General features: G+C 49.2%; 1 long non-coding RNA gene and 1 other non-coding gene across 2 annotated transcripts in view; both read left to right on the top strand.

The window, feature by feature from the left end:
* LOC140481684 (uncharacterized) overlaps positions 1-9,963 on the top strand; it is a 119,726-nt gene extending 109,763 nt beyond the window's left edge. The window contains exon 5 of the long non-coding RNA XR_011961585.1: positions 9,622-9,963. This is a non-coding gene — a long non-coding RNA (uncharacterized lncRNA). The remainder of the gene's footprint in view (positions 1-9,621) is intronic.
* LOC140482977 (U2 spliceosomal RNA) lies at positions 5,172-5,362 on the top strand. Its single transcript, XR_011961836.1, has one exon. It is a non-coding gene; the product is annotated as a U2 spliceosomal RNA (small nuclear RNA).
* Positions 9,964-17,307: the final 7,344 nt, after the last annotated feature.

Raw genomic sequence — 17,307 nt, 5'->3', positions numbered from 1 at the left:
CCTCATCAAAGGCTCCCGGCGTCCTGCTTGTCTACCCCATTGAAAACAATAGCGTGCTTCTTTAGCATTCTTGATCAGTCGCTCTCGGAATCTTGACAAGTGATTGCCTTCGGCCCAGTTGAGTTCGATTCTGTCCAACCACATTCTTGCCCATAAAGCTGTAAGATTTCCTTTGATGACGCGCAGGCTGTGTCTTCAGACTGACCGTATAACTGAACGTTCCCACCGTGAAAGCACCACTTCACCTGTGTGTGTTCCTCGCGCAGTTTCTGAAGGTTGCAGCGCAACATGACTCAGCCGTATCAATGGAACCGGTTCGCCGTTCAGTAAGGGAGCGTCGGCAGGTATCGCCAGTATCTCTGTAACAACAACACCTCATTGGTTTGTGCGTCTGGGCTTTTGTCTTCTTGCCCTTTTTGTACCATTTAGGATTTCTTCCTGTACTTTCGCTGCAGGTTATTGGTACCTTCTCCCCCGAGCGCACCCACTTAATATATTCTTTTTTAATGCTGCAGTTTCTGCACACAGCTTCTTTCTACCAGCAATTTGCTGCTGCCTGACATGTGTTTCCACAGCAGTGGCAGTTTTGTGTCTACGTTGGTGCTTGTCCCTGGGCCACCATTTTGTGAACTCTTAGCCACCATTTTGTGAGGTGTTGACCTTCCTTGGCTGCGAGTTCCACCACGGTTGCCATTCCCAGCACTTTCATTTAATTGTAGTCACCTTTGCGTCAGTAATCTCTCCTGGATCGCTTCACATCTTACGGCAGGCTGCTACAAAAGGTGGAGCCTCGTGGGATCTGAGGTGAGCCGGCTAGCTGGGTACAAAACCGGCTCGGTCACAGAAGACAGACAGTAGCGGTGGAAGCGCGTTTTTCGGAAGGGAGATCAGTAACCAGTGGTGTCTCGCAGGGCTCAGTGCTAGGACCTTTGTTGTTTGTGACGTGTAAATAAATGATCTGTACAAAGAGCTGTACAAAACTCCAGTTAGGCTACAATTGGGGGATATCGCGCGCAGTGCTGTTCGGCACACTACCAGAAGGACGTGGATGCTTTGGAGAGGGTGCACAGAAGGTTTACCAGGACGTTGCCTGCCCTGGAGTGCTTCTGTTGTGAGGAGAGGTTGAATAAACTTGGATTGTTGTCACTGCAAAGACGGAAGCTGAGGGGCGACCTGATAGAGGTCGACAGCATACTGAGAGGCATCGAAAGGGTGGCGAGTCAGTGGGTACAGGCTCACGGTGAGAGGGGGAAAGTGAGAAGGGAAAAGTGCGGAGAAAGGTTTTCACATAGAGGATGGTGGGTGCCTGGAACGCGTTGCCAGTCGAAGCGCTGGCAGCAGGCACATTAGGAACGTTTCAGGCTCACCTTGTTAGACACGTGAACGGGAGGCGGGCGGAACGGCGGGACTGAAACCACGTCTGGGCAACAAGTAGCACGTCCAAACAAGGAGTAGGAATCGGCACAGGCTCGCTGGGCCCTGTGTTATCGATCCGACGGTGCCAAAGTCTCCGGCCACCTGGTGAATTTCTGCAAATACCTCGTAGACGGGGCTGTGACAGGGACCTTATTGGGGTGTCCACGATAATGAGGGCCACGGAGGGCATTCTTGCTGAGCTTGCAGATGGCACAAAGACAGCTAGAGGGACAGGTAGTTTTGAGGAAATGGGCAGGCTGCAGAAGAGCGTGGACACGACGGGCGAGTGGGGAAAGAAGTGACCGAGTGTGCGGTTTTGCACTTTGGTAGCAAGGACAATCGGGTAGACGATTTTCTGAACGAGGGAAAGGCTTTGCGAATCTGAAGCGCAGAGGGTCTCGGGAGTCCTAGGTCCAGGTTGTTTCAAGATTAACACGCAGGTTCATCCGATGGTTCGGAAGGCAAATGCAGTGTCGGCATTCATTTCAAGCGGGCGAGAAGAAAAAGCGCGGAGACGTGCTGCTGAGGCTGCATATCAGGCTCTGGTCTGAGCACAGGTGGAATATTGGGAGCAGTTTTGTGCCCTGTACCGAAGGAAGGGATGCGCTGGTGTTGGAGGGAGTCTAGAGAAGGTTTACAAGCGTGTTCCCCCTGGGCCCGAAGGGTTTGTCACATGAGGTCTCTGGGTCTGTACCCGATGGTGTTTCGAAAGGTAAGGCGGGATCTGACGGAACCTTACAGGCTACTGGGAGGCCTGGTCAGAGTGGTTGTGAAGAAGATGGTCCCACTAGTAGGCGAGACGAGGACCTGGAAGTACAGCCTCAGGGTGAAGGGTCGCCCCTTCAGGCCGAGATGAGGTTGCATTTAAGACAGAGATGGAGAGGTTCAAAGTTTGGGAGAAGATTTGTAGCTCGGGTGCTCGTTGTTGTGGTTCTGTTCGCCGAGCTGGGAATTTGTGTCGCAGACGTTTCGCCCCCTGTCTAGGTGACATCCTGAGTGCTTATGAGGCCTCCTGTGAAGCGCTTCTGTGCTGTTTCCTGCAGCATTTATAGTGATTTGTACCTGCCGCTTCCGGTTGTCAGCTCCAGCTGTCCGCTGCAGTGGCCGGTATATTGGGTCCAGGTCGATGTGCTTATTGATTGAATCTGTGGATGAGTGCCATGCCTCTAGGAATTCCCTGGCTGTTCTCTGTTTGGCTTGTCCTATAATAGTAGTGCTTCACAGAGATAGAGAGGTTCTTGATTATAAGGGGATCAAGGGCTGTGCGGAAGGGCAGGAGAATCGGGGTTGAGAAACCTGTGAGCCACGACCGAATGGCGGAGCGTGGGCCGAATGGCCTGATTCTGCTCCTACGTCTTATGGGCCGTCAGACCTTCCGTGGTCTTGCGGTCATGACAGAAAGCAGCTGTTTCCCAGAGGGTGGCGGCGGTCTGGAATGCACTGCTCGGGAGGGTAGCGAGGCGGGGAACCTCAAAACCGTTGAAAAACTACTTGGGTGAGCACTGGAAATGTCATCACTTTTCCTGGCTACGGACCAAGTGCTGGAAAGTGGGACTAGAGCAGACTTAGAGTAGCTTTGTCAGTGCGGACTCGGAGGGCCAAAGGGCCTCTTCTGTACTGTGTGACTGTGTGGGGAAGCTTTCTGATTCCCACCTGTTGATCGAGGCCGCGCTACCGATGCTTCCTGATGCGGAGCAGCCGGATGGCTCCGAGTGCGCATTGAGGGTGAGAGGGTGGGAGAGAGCTTCGGAGCCTCCGTCCGTTTGGTTCAGGTTCCGTCTCGTCCTGATGCATGCATCGATGTACGTGCTCAGTGGCTACCAATAGAGTGAAGGTGCAGTTGATCCCTGACTCCACGCGCGGTGCTGCAGGTTGAAATGTCTAGACGAAAACAGAACTCGCTGCACCCTTCGGGAGAAGGGTCACTGGACTCGAAGCGTTAATTCTGCTTTCTCTCCACGGATGCTGAGGTTTTGCTTACTGGGTGTTTTGCTTTATTTTGCATTTGAGACCTTGCTTTTTGATTGCACAGCCGCTATCAAACCATTAGCTTGCTGTTAGCGCTGCAATTAGCACCCTTGAATCTTGATTTGCAGTTCTAAGGAAGCAGACCGAATTGGAATGTTTGGAGCGGGAGCCGAACCAATAAAGGCTGATTTGCTGTAAATTGATCTTCACGTCCCCCGTCGTGCTGTTCATTCGCACGAGGTGGGTTGGGGGATGGGAGTTCACATTTTCCAAGACAAGATGGATTAGTCTGTAAGAGGTACTGTTCGTAAAGGTGAGCCGAGATTTCCTGACAGTGAGATTTTTCGGTCAGAATTCGAACCTGCTCCAATCATTTGCCTTGAGGGGAGGCTGAGATTTTTAGAACGTCGAACAGAGCAGCGCAACAACAGGCCCTTCGGCAACTGTGAGAAACAAAACTCACTCACAATTCAGCCTGAGGCAAAGCCTTGGAAACAAGAACATTTTATTCTTTACGGCCTTGCAAGAACGGGCGTTTTGCTCAAGCAATCAGGCTAGCAAAAGCGCGTGAAAACAAAACATGTAAGCATTCTTATTCAGTTTGCAAGTTGCGGAATCACGCCTCCCTTTTCCCATCCTATCCTAAGCCGATTACCTCACTTGTTTTTCTCTAATTTTCCTTATCTGACTACCCTGCTGTCCTTGTCCTTGTCTGTTACGGCCTCTCTGTTATTTTATCCAGTTCCCCTTGTCATACTATAAGCTTATTGTGAAATGCCCCTACTGCTACTTTTGTGGTCAGCTACAACACTTTAAAGTTATTTCTTAGTTTAAAACTATTTCTTAAACAAAAACCTCTATATTCGTTAAAATCTTAGCCTTAAGTATGCTGCAAGAATCCCGCCACCGTTTGTGTAATGTTCCCCTTCCCCTCCCCCCACAACACCCCGTCACCCATCTGCAAAAACAACATCTCTAACCACCACCACCTGCAGAAACTACATTTCTAATCTCCCACAAACTGTCAGGGACATTTAAGCGACTGCTGGACGAGCCACACGCTGGACGGCAGTAAATCGAGGGGTGTGTAGGTTAGGTTGATCTTAGATTAAGAAAACTGCTCGGCACGACATCGTGGGCCGAAGGGCCTGTACTGTTCAATGTTCTAACTGCAGGCACATCCACACACACATCAAAGACATGGAGGGCTCGGCTGAATCTATTGCTTTCTTCTCTACGTGTCACGTTTCATCGAGGTAGTGTCCTAGGCCCAAGCATCTTCAGCGAGTGGTTAGAATATTCAGTGCACTGCCCGAGAGAGAGGGTGCTGGAGGCAGATTCAATGGTGACTTTGGTCGGAGGGTCGGACACTTATCCGAAGAGAGAATATTTGCTGCAGGGCGAGTGGGACTGGGGAAGTTGCTCGTGCAGAGAGCTGATGCAGACATGACAGGCTGAATGTATCATTCAATGCGTGCAGTTCTGCAGTTGGTTACCGCCTCCTCAAAAACGCTGTGCTGGTCACGTGAGAAGTCACGTAAGCTTAGCCCTGACCCACCTGATTGGTGAGATACTGACGATCTCTACATGACCATGAGGCAGTGGTTCACTGACAGGGGAAAAAAAGCAGCTGCTGTAAACGGACCTGCTGCTCTAGTCAGAAATCCTGGGAGGACTACGGCGACAGGGAAACTGTCAGCAGTGATCTACAAGTCTTTGAACAGAATCAAGCTGACTGAAAACATGGAGGACAAATGGGACTTGAGGCAGTCCGCGGTATTGTAGTTATCGCTTCTCGGCCTTTTGGCTAAGATCAAGTGTAGTATCTGTTCTTATCAGTTTAATATCTGATACGTCCCTTATCTGGGGACCATATATTAAATTGATTTTTGGAGCAGGGAGATGGAATAGGGGCTTGCTCCGTCCACTCCACGCATCGACCTGGTATTGCAGTACCTCCGGGAACGGTGCACCCCTCATCTATAAATCTAAAAACAGCTTCATGTTTATAGCTCAGGCTTTTGGTGCTTTGTGTCCACTGGATGGGTTTGAGTACCAAGTGCTTCATTTCTCACATCCAGCCGGGCGTGAGTCGGTTCAAACTCGTCTGTTCTAAGGTGGCTGTTCAGCTCCCGCTCCCTATCCTCCTCTCGCCATCTCTGTCTCTTGCGCACCTTGACACTTGCTCTCAATGTCATCCCCTCACCCCTGCTGCGTGCTGCACCGTCCCGCCAACGCCGGGCCCCGATCTCACACCACGTGGTGTCAGAATTTGGGAGTTGCAGCAACCGTAGCTGCCCACCAGCTTTTGCTACTCGCGAGTGACATTTCAGAAAAACAAGAGAAGGTCGACTGTGCTACGTTGCTGCATGCTGCTGGGGATGAAGCTATCTAGGGGTTCAGTCGTTTTGATTTTGATGACTTGAAAGAGAGATTTCGAGAACACTGTGAGCTAGGACAAAAATAATCGGGACGTATTTAAGGCACATGCTTTTCATCAGAGTGCAAGGGCAAGCGGAATCGATAGGTACGTATGTGACTGACCGGAAAAAACGAGGCAAAGGACTGTGAGTTTCAGCCACTTTCCGATTCACTGAGCCGCGACAGAATCGTGTGTGCTATCACGAATGACTGAGTCAGAGGCAGGTTACTCAGAGAGTCAATTCTCACTGGGAAAAGCAAAGAGGCAGCACTAGCTCGACAACAGCACGTGAGAACACGTAGAACAAACAAACCAATGTTTGATGACCGGAACTGGCCTGGAAAGATAATAAGGCAGGTAGGACCACTGCAGATTATCCGGCACCTGGGCTGTGTACGCAGGGACTGGCACAACACCCCCTTGCCTTCTTTTGCACTTTGCTGCCTCAGCCAGAACTGGCAGCATTCTAAGTCAGTCTCACACAAGCAGCGTGTGCCAGCTGTCTGTGACAACAAATTCCAAAGACTCACAACCCTCTGAGAGAAGACGTTCCTCCTGATCTCACTCTTAAATTGGTGCCTCTTTATTCTGTTCAGTTCTAGGCACTCCCATGAGGGAAAATGTCCTCTCAGCATTCACCCTGTCGAGCCACGTAATGTTCCAATATGTTTCAGTAAGATTGTGTCTCATTCATTTAAACTCAGGATCTACGCTCATCTGGAGGTAGGGTTTACCGGGCTCAATTTTACTGGAAAGCTGACCTCCGGCCAGTTCAGCAAATAGGTCGTTGAGCAAAGGGAAAGGAAACCGCCTAGCACACACCAGCAGGTGAACTGTTGCAGCTTGATATTGCGGCTCCGGAACTCAATCCCTCTACCAATGAAACCTAACAGCCTTCTTAACAGCACTATCCACCCGGGTGGCAACTTTCAGGGATCTCTGTACAGGGGACTCCAAGATCCCTCTGCACATCCACACTACCAAGAATCTTTCCATCGACCCAGTACTCTGCCTTCCTGTTATTCTTCCCAAAGTGCATCACCTCACATTTAGCTGCATTGAACTCCATTTGCCGCCTCTCAGCCCAGTTCTGCAGTTTATCGAAGTCCCCCTGCAACCTGTAACATTCTTCCACACTGACCACTACTCCACCGACTTTAGCGTCGTCTGCAAATTTACTAATCCATCCACCTATGTTATGCCTGCGTCTAAGTCATTTATAAAAATGACAAACAGCAGTGGTCCCAAAACAGACCCTTGTGGCACACCACTAGTAACCGGACTCCAGGCTGAATGGATTCCTGATGAAGGGCTTTTGCCCGAAACGTCGATTTCGAAGCTACTTGGATGCTGCCTGAACTGCTGTGCTCTTCCAGCACCACCAATCCAGAATCCAGGCTGAATATCTTCCATCAACCACCACTCGCTGCCTTCTTTCAGAAAGCCAGTTTTTAAGCCCAATTGCTGAATCAACCTCAATTCCATGCCTCTGCCTTTTCTCCAACAGCCTACCACGTGGAACCTCATCAAAGGCTCCCGGCGTCCTGCTTGTCTACCCCATTGAAAACAATAGCGTGCTTCTTTAGCATTCTTGATCAGTCGCTCTCGGAATCTTGACAAGTGATTGCCTTCGGCCCAGTTGAGTTCGATTCTGTCCAACCACATTCTTGCCCATAAAGCTGTAAGATTTCCTTTGATGACGCGCAGGCTGTGTCTTCAGACTGACCGTATAACTGAACGTTCCCACCGTGAAAGCACCACTTCACCTGTGTGTGTTCCTCGCGCAGTTTCTGAAGGTTGCAGCGCAACATGACTCAGCCGTATCAATGGAACCGGTTCGCCGTTCAGTAAGGGAGCGTCGGCAGGTATCGCCAGTATCTCTGTAACAACAACACCTCATTGGTTTGTGCGTCTGGGCTTTTGTCTTCTTGCCCTTTTTGTACCATTTAGGATTTCTTCCTGTACTTTCGCTGCAGGTTATTGGTACCTTCTCCCCCGAGCGCACCCACTTAATATATTCTTTTTTAATGCTGCAGTTTCTGCACACAGCTTCTTTCTACCAGCAATTTGCTGCTGCCTGACATGTGTTTCCACAGCAGTGGCAGTTTTGTGTCTACGTTGGTGCTTGTCCCTGGGCCACCATTTTGTGAACTCTTAGCCACCATTTTGTGAGGTGTTGACCTTCCTTGGCTGCGAGTTCCACCACGGTTGCCATTCCCAGCACTTTCATTTAATTGTAGTCACCTTTGCGTCAGTAATCTCTCCTGGATCGCTTCACATCTTACGGCAGGCTGCTACAAAAGGTGGAGCCTCGTGGGATCTGAGGTGAGCCGGCTAGCTGGGTACAAAACCGGCTCGGTCACAGAAGACAGACAGTAGCGGTGGAAGCGCGTTTTTCGGAAGGGAGATCAGTAACCAGTGGTGTCTCGCAGGGCTCAGTGCTAGGACCTTTGTTGTTTGTGACGTGTAAATAAATGATCTGTACAAAGAGCTGTACAAAACTCCAGTTAGGCTACAATTGGGGGATATCGCGCGCAGTGCTGTTCGGCACACTACCAGAAGGACGTGGATGCTTTGGAGAGGGTGCACAGAAGGTTTACCAGGACGTTGCCTGCCCTGGAGTGCTTCTGTTGTGAGGAGAGGTTGAATAAACTTGGATTGTTGTCACTGCAAAGACGGAAGCTGAGGGGCGACCTGATAGAGGTCGACAGCATACTGAGAGGCATCGAAAGGGTGGCGAGTCAGTGGGTACAGGCTCACGGTGAGAGGGGGAAAGTGAGAAGGGAAAAGTGCGGAGAAAGGTTTTCACATAGAGGATGGTGGGTGCCTGGAACGCGTTGCCAGTCGAAGCGCTGGCAGCAGGCACATTAGGAACGTTTCAGGCTCACCTTGTTAGACACGTGAACGGGAGGCGGGCGGAACGGCGGGACTGAAACCACGTCTGGGCAACAAGTAGCACGTCCAAACAAGGAGTAGGAATCGGCACAGGCTCGCTGGGCCCTGTGTTATCGATCCGACGGTGCCAAAGTCTCCGGCCACCTGGTGAATTTCTGCAAATACCTCGTAGACGGGGCTGTGACAGGGACCTTATTGGGGTGTCCACGATAATGAGGGCCACGGAGGGCATTCTTGCTGAGCTTGCAGATGGCACAAAGACAGCTAGAGGGACAGGTAGTTTTGAGGAAATGGGCAGGCTGCAGAAGAGCGTGGACACGACGGGCGAGTGGGGAAAGAAGTGACCGAGTGTGCGGTTTTGCACTTTGGTAGCAAGGACAATCGGGTAGACGATTTTCTGAACGAGGGAAAGGCTTTGCGAATCTGAAGCGCAGAGGGTCTCGGGAGTCCTAGGTCCAGGTTGTTTCAAGATTAACACGCAGGTTCATCCGATGGTTCGGAAGGCAAATGCAGTGTCGGCATTCATTTCAAGCGGGCGAGAAGAAAAAGCGCGGAGACGTGCTGCTGAGGCTGCATATCAGGCTCTGGTCTGAGCACAGGTGGAATATTGGGAGCAGTTTTGTGCCCTGTACCGAAGGAAGGGATGCGCTGGTGTTGGAGGGAGTCTAGAGAAGGTTTACAAGCGTGTTCCCCCTGGGCCCGAAGGGTTTGTCACACGAGGTCTCTGGGTCTGTACCCGATGGTGTTTCGAAAGGTAAGGCGGGACCTGACGGAACCTTACAGGCTACTGGGAGGCCTGGTCAGAGTGGTTGTGAAGAAGATGAATTTGTACTTCGCTCAAAAACTGCATGCATTCATGTAGAACTCTGAGCTCAAAACCTGCATGAATTTATGTAAAACTCTGTTATCTCACTTTTTAGATTCGAATCAATCTAAACATCATGGCATCGACAGAGAACACAGGGGGCCAACTCCTTCAACATATTGTGTAGCTATCACCATTGTTAACAGCTAAACCGAGAATGCAACTTTTTAAAAAAAAGGTTTTGTGATTTACACACGAAAGAAGTGAAACTATCACTGTATTCTAACAGATGAAAGGCTTAACAGACAATCAATTTTTCAATGTATAATTTCAGTTACATCACACTGTAAATTTTTGCTATAAATTCTGTGTTAGGATTGAGCCCTCCACTATCACCTGAGGAAGGAGCGTCGCTCTGAAAGCTAGTGTGTTTCCAATTAAACCTGTTGGACTATAAGCTGGTGTTGTGTGATTTTTAATAATGGTCAGACTGATTCTAATCTAAAAAATGGATTTAAAGAATCTTACAAGGATTCATGCAGTTATTGAGCAAAGTAAAATGTAATTCCGCAAGTACAATTTCACCCCACAAGCGTAGATGTATATGTGTGCTTGTGTGAGTGAGAGAGAGAGAAAGAGAGAGTGTGTGTGTATGGTGGGGAGGGAAGTAAGTGTGGTTATGAGTGTCTGCGAGTGTGTGCGTTTGTGTGTGTGTGAGTGTGGGAGTGTATGTGTGAGCATATGAGAGAGGGTCTGCATGAGTGTATGGATCTGTAGGAGAGTGTGTCTGTGTGGAGGAGTCTGTGTGTATAATTGTCTGCCTGAAGGAGTGTGTGTGTGTGTGTGTGTGTGTGTGTGTGTGTGTGTGGAGGAGAGCGTCTGTGTGTCTGTGTTTATCTGTGTGTGTGCATCTGTCTATATGTGTGCGTCTGTCTGTGTGTGTGTGCGCGCGTTTGTCTATAGTGTAATGGGGTCCCCTGTAGTGTGACATGAACCCAAGGTCCAGATTGAGACCATCTCCTTGGGTACTGAACTTGGCTATCAGCCTCTGCTTGGCAACTTTTCACTGTTGCTTGTCCCGAAGTCCGCCTTGGAGGATGGTCACCCGAAGGTCCAAGGTTGAACGTCCCGGACCGCTAAAATGTCCTCTGACTGGGAGGGAACACTCCTGTCTGTTGATTGTTGTGCGGTGTCCACTCATCCATTGCCATAGCGTCTGCTTGGTCTTGCCAATGTACCATGCTTCAGGGCACCCTTGCCTGCAGCGTATGAGATAGACAACATTGGCTGAGTCGCAGGGCAGCTCACACCTTCAATGCATTATTTGGGCTGACATGACACCAATTGTTAAAATTCACTTGAGAATGTAACTTTTAAATGTTCTGCGATTTACACATGAAACAAAAACCAACATGGTCATTCTAAAAGATAAGAGACTTAGCAAACAATCCAGGTCTTTTTCAATATATAATTTCAGTTACATCACACTGTAAACTTTTGCTATTAATTCTGTGTTTTATGATCTTATACTCCACAACTACCTGATGAAGGAGCAGCGCTTCGAAAGCTAGTGCTTCCAAATAAACCTGTTGGACTATAACCTGGTGTTGTGTGATTTTTAACTTTGCTTTCTTGATGTAGACATGGATTGATTAACTGCATGAAGTACCGGTTGATTGGCAGAAATTGCTAGAATCTCAGTCAGGAGAAGCAGCATGCAGAGCCCATACTTGGAAACAAATCAATGCTGTTTACTGGCCCTCGACTCATCAAATTCTGTAAATTACAATCTATATCCATTCAGCACAATCTCTACACTCACTGATGTGCACTGACCGTGCCCTTAGCTTCCTAGGTCCTAAACACTGACATTTCCTCCTTGAACACCTCTATCCCTCATTCCTTCATTAAGATTCTCTTTGGTGGCTCAGTGGTTAGCACTGCTGCCTCACAGAACCAGTATTCCAAGCTCGAGTCCAGCCTTGGGCGACTGTCTGTGTGGAGTTTAACATTCTCCCTGTGTCTCCATGGGTTTCCTCCCTCAGTCCAAAGATGTGCAGGTCAGGTGAATTGGCCATGCTAAATTGCCTGTAGTGTTAGGTACATTAGTCAGAGGGAAATGGGTCTGGGTGGGTTACTCTTCAGAGGGTCGGTGTGGATTAGTTGGGCCGAAGGGCCTGTTTTTACACTGTCAGGAATCTAATCTTTTGATCATTTATCCAAATGTCTCATGCAATTCACAGAGTCAGAGATGTACAGCACGGAAACAAACTTTTTGATCCAACACATCCATGCCAACTAGATATCCCAACCTAATCCCATTTGCCAGAATTTGGTGCACATCCCTCCAAACCCTTCCTATTCATATACCCATCCAGATGCTGTAATTGTACCAGCCTCCACCACTTCCTCTGGCAGCTCATTCCACACATGCACCACCCTCTACGTGAAAAGAGTTAGTGTGCGGCCACAGGGCAGTGAGGTTATTTAATGCGTGTGTACCGGAGATGTTCTTTGAAATGTTCCACAAGTTGGCGTCCTGTCTCCCCACTGTAGAGGAGACCACATCGACAGTAATGGACACAGTAGATGAGGTGAAAGTGAGGACTGCAGATACCGGAGATTGGAGTGGAGAGTGTGGGGTTGGAAAAGCACAGTAGGTCAGGCAGCATCCAAAGAGCAGGAGAATCAATGTTTTGGGCTTCCTGATGAAGGGCTTATGCCCAAAACGTCGACTCTCTTGCTTCTCGGATGCTGCCTGACCTGCAGTGCTTTTCCAGCACAACACTCTTGAAGTAGATGAGATGTTTGGAATTGCAGGAAAATCTCTGCCGGATGTGGAAGAATCCTTTGGGGCCTTGGACGGAGGTGAGGGGGGAGGTATGGGCGCAGGTTTTACACTTCCAGCAGTGGCAGGGCAAGGTACTGGGAGCGGAGGATAGGACCTTATGAAGGAGTCATGAAGGGAATGGCCTCTTTAGAATGCTAATAAGGCTGGGGTGGGAAATATACCCTGGTGGTGGAGTCTGACTGTAGGTGATGGAAATGGCAGAGGATGATGCATTCTATCCCAGAGGTTGATGGAGTGGAAGGTGAGGACCAGGGGGCTCTGTCCATGTTGCGGTTGGAGGGGTGGAGTTCGAGGGCGGATGTGCGGGAAGTGAAGGAGATGCACTGGAGGCTGTTGGCCATTTGGGATGAGACTCCTTGAAGAAGGAGTCCATCTGGGATATTCTTGAGTGGAATTGCTTTTCCTGGGAGCAGATGGTGGAGGGAGTAAGGGATTGCATTTTTGCAGTAGTGGTGGTGGGAGGAGGTGTAGTCCAGGTAGCTGTGGAAGTCAGTGGGTTTGACATAGATTCTGGATTAGTGGTGCTGGAAAAGCACAGCAGTTCAGGCAGCATCTGGGGAGCAGTAACAACGACATTTCTGGCAAAAGCCCTTCCTCAGGAATAGAGGCAGAATGTCTGAAGGGTGGAGAGATAAATGAGAGGAGGGTCCCGTATTGAGTTGGTCACCGGAAATGGAGATGCAGAGGTCCAGGAAGGGGAGGGAGGTGTCCGGGATGGTTCAGGTGAACTTAGGGTTGGGGTGAAAGGTGTTTGTGAAGTTGATGAATTGTTCAACCTCCTCATGGGAGCACGAAGTGGCACTGATACAGTCATTGATGCAGCTGAGGAACAGGTGGGGAATGGTGCCAGTGTAACTGTGGAAGATGGACTGTTCCACAAACCTATGAAGAGATAGGCACAGCTGGGGCCCATGTGGGTGACCATGTCCAACCCTTTGGTCTGAAGGAAGTGGGAGAAATCGAAGGAGAAATTGTTGTGGGTGAGGACAGTTCAGCCAATCAGTTGAGTGTGTCATGGAAGGGTACTGGTTGGATCGGCAGGAGAGGAAGAACCAGAGGGCTTGGAGTCATTCATCATGGCAGATGAATGTGTATAGAGACTGGATGTCTGTGGTGAAGATGAGGCATTGGGGACTGGGGAACCAAACATCATGGAGGAGTTGGAAGGCATGGGTGGTGTCCCAAATATATGTGGGGAGAGCCTGAACCAAGGGGGACAAGGATGTGTTAAGGTAAGAGCAGATACATTCGATGGGGCAGGAGCAGGCGGAGACGATGGGTCGATCGGGACAGTCAGGTTTGTGAATTTTGGGTAGGAGGTAGAACTGGGCGGTGTGTGGGTTTCTGGCACTATGAGTTTGGAGGTGGGAGATTCCCTGTGGTGATGAGGTTGTGGATGGTCTGGGAGATGATGGTTTGGTGATAGGAGGTGAGGTCATGGTCAAGGGGACAGTAAGAGGAGATGTCCATGATCAGGAAAGCATACTGTGATAATACTATAAAAATTGAAATTAGTGCTATATAGATATAATGAAGCTAAATGAGGAGTTAGAAAGCACAGTGTACAAAGCTGTAACTATTTGGCCAGTGAAGAATGAGGCCTGGGCTTGGCATTAAGATGTCATAATCCAGAAGAGGAAATACAAAGTGAATCTCACTAAGACATCGATTAAACTACAGCTTTTCGCTCATATATTATGTTCCCACCTTCCAATATGTATACAGAATTGACATAATTAAACTCCTTCTCTTCACTGTCGATTTTTTGAGAGGTGCGAGGGAGGAGTGGAGGACTACTGATAAGGTGAATAAAACTATTTTAAATACTTACCTCAGGTGTCGGAGCCTTCATTTGTCGAGAGGTGCTAGGAAAGAGCAGAGGACTGCTGGGAAGGTGAGTAAAAAACAATTTTTTTGAATAAAGTGGCGAGGAGAGAGGACGGGGAGAAAGGAGGGCTGCCAGGAAGGTTTTAAGTGGGTGAGATCTAAGGTTGTTGAGGAAGGTTTGTCTACTGAGTCAGGACGGGTGAAAGTTAGGAACAGCAAGGGAGCAGCCACCTCATTGGGGGTTTTCTACAGATCCCCTCCAATAGCAGTAGAGAGATTGAAGAACTCGTAGATCGGCAGATTTAGGAAAAATGCAGATGTGGCAGGGTTGTTGGTATGGGTGATTTCAACTTTCCCAATATTGACTGGAACCTCCTGAGTGCAGAAGGTTTGGATGGAGATGTTTTTGTCAAGTGTGTTCAGGAGGGTTTCCTTACTCAGTACGGAGACAGGCCAACAAAGGGAGAAGCCATTTTGGATTTGGTGCTTGGCAATGAACCAGGACAGGTGTCAGCTCTTGTGTCGGGAGAACACTTTGGGGACAGTGACCACAACTGCTTCACATTTAGCATAGCCTTGGAGAGGGAAAGAAGCAGTTACCAAGGGAAGATATTTAATTGGAGAAAAAGGAAATTATGACGCTATCAGACAGGAGTTGGGAAGCAGAGATTTGGAACAATTGCTCCACAGAAAGGGCACAGCAGACATGTGGAGACTATTTAAGGAGCAGTTGTTGCGAGTGATGCGTGAATTTGTTCCTCTGAGACAGGTAAGAAGGGGTAAGATTAAGGAACCTTGGATGACGAGAACAGAGGAGCTTCTCATCAAAAGGAAGAAGGCAGCTTATGTAAGGTGGAGGAAGCAAGGATCTAGCACAGCTTTAGAGGATTACAGGCTAGCTAGAAAAGAGCTCAGAAATGGACTGAGGAGAGCCAGGAGGGGTCATGAAAAAAGCTTGGTAGGAAGGATTAGGGAGACCACAAAGGCATTTTGTGAGGAATAAGAGAATGATCAGGGAGAAGGTAGGGCTGATCAGGGATAGCGGAGGGAACTTGCACATGGAGTCTGAGCAGATAGGGGAAGACTTAATTGAGTTTTTTGCTTCAGTTTTCACTAAGGAAAGGGACCTTGTTGTGAATGAGAACTTTGAGGAGCTGGCATACAGTCTTGAACAGATCAAGATTGATGAAATTGATGTGCTGGAAATTTTGGCAAACATTAAGATTGATAAGTCCCCAGGGCCAAAGCAGATTTATCCTAGGCTGCTCCGTGAAGCAAGAAAGGAGGTTGCTAAGCTGCTGGCGAAGATCTTTGCCTCCTCACTCTCCACGGGGGTCGTACCAGAGGATCGGAAGGAGGCAAATGTTGTTCCCCTTTTCAGGAAGGGTAATAGGGAAATCCCTGATAATTACAGACCAGTCAGTTTTACGTCTGTGGTCAGCAAACTGTTGGAAAGAATTCTGAGGGATAGGATTTATGTCTATTTGGAAAAGCATAGTGTGATTAAAGGCAGTCAGCATGGCTTTGTGAGGTAAAACAAGGAAAGCAGATACTGGAATCCAGAGTCTAGATTAGAGTGGTGCTGGAAAAGCACAGCAGGTCAGGCAGCATCCGAGGAGCAGGAAAATCGACGTTTCAGGCAAAAACCCTTCATCAGGAATAGAAGCAGGGTGCCTGCCGAGTGGAGAGATAAATGAGATGGGGGTGGGGGGTGAGGAGAAAGTAGCATAGAGTACAATAGGTGAATGGGGGGTCGGGATGGAGGTGATAGGTCAGAGAGGAGGGTGTGGGAAGGTAGCAAAGAGTACAATGGATGAATGGGGGGGGAGGATGAAAGTGATAGGTCAGAGAGGAGGGTGGAATGGATAGGTGGAAAAGAAGATAGGCAGGAAGGACAGGTCATGAGGCAGTGCTGAGATGGAAGGTTGGAACTGGGGTGAGGTGGGGAAAGGGGAAATGGGGAAACTGGTGAAGTCCACATTGATTCCCTGGGGTTAAAGTGTACCGAGGCGGAAGATGAGGCGTTCTTCCTCCAGGCATCGGGTGGTGAGGGAGCGGTGATGGAGGAGGCCCATGACCTGCATGTCCTCAGCAGAGTGGGAGGGGGAGTTGAAATATTGGGCCACAAGGCAGTGGGGTTGATTGGTGTGAGTGCCCCGGAGATGTTCCCTAAAGTGCTCTGTGAAGAGGAGTCCAGTCTCTCCAATGTAGAGGAGACCGCATCAGGAGCAACGGACACAATAAATGATATTGGTGGATATGCAGGTAAAACTTTGAGGATGTGGAAGGCTCCTTTGGGGCCTTGGATGGTGGTGAGGAAGGAGGTGTGGGCGCAGGTTTTGCAATTCCTGCGGTGGCAGGGGAAGGTGCTAGGAAGGGAGGGTGGGTTGTTGCGGGGCGTGGACCTGACCAGGTAGTCACGGAGGGAATGGTCTTTGCGGAAGGTGGAAAGAGGTGGGGATTTGTGAGGAGCTAACAATCCTTAGATAAGCACATGGATGATGATGGATAGTGTAGGGGGACAAGCTGAGAGCAATTCACAGGCCTTGCTGAAGTCCATATACACCACATCCCTTGCTCGATCTTCGTCGACCTGTCTTGTCACCTCCTCGAAGAACTCAATAAGATTAGTGAGGCATGACTTGTCCCTCACAAAGCCAAGGGACTTCAGCAAGGCATTTGATAAGATTCGAGGAGAAAGTGAGGACTGCAGATGCTGGAGATCAGAGCTGAAAATGTGTTGCTGGAAAAGCGCAGCAGGTCAGGCAGCATCCAAGGAGTAGGAGAATCGACGTTTCGGGCATGAGCCCTTATTCAGGAATGAGGGATAAGGTTCCCCATGGTAGGCTCATTCTTAAGGTCAGGAGGTATGGGAAACAGAGAAATTCGGCTGTTTGGATTCAGAATTGGCTGGCTGACAGAAGGCAGAGAGTGGTTGTAGATGGAAAGTATTCTGCCTGGAGGTCAGTGTTAAGTGGGGTCCTGCAGGGCTCTGTTCTTGGGGCCTCTGCTCTTTGTAGTTTTTATAAATGACTTGGATGAGGAGGTTGAGGGGTGGGCTAGTAAATTTGCAGATGACACAACATTGGGAGGTGCCGTTGATAGTATCATAGAACGTAGAAC

This window comes from Chiloscyllium punctatum, chromosome 1 (assembly GCF_047496795.1).
Source record: "Chiloscyllium punctatum isolate Juve2018m chromosome 1, sChiPun1.3, whole genome shotgun sequence".
Lineage (NCBI taxonomy): Eukaryota > Metazoa > Chordata > Chondrichthyes > Orectolobiformes > Hemiscylliidae > Chiloscyllium > Chiloscyllium punctatum.
This window is presented reverse-complemented; position numbering and strand designations above follow the sequence as displayed.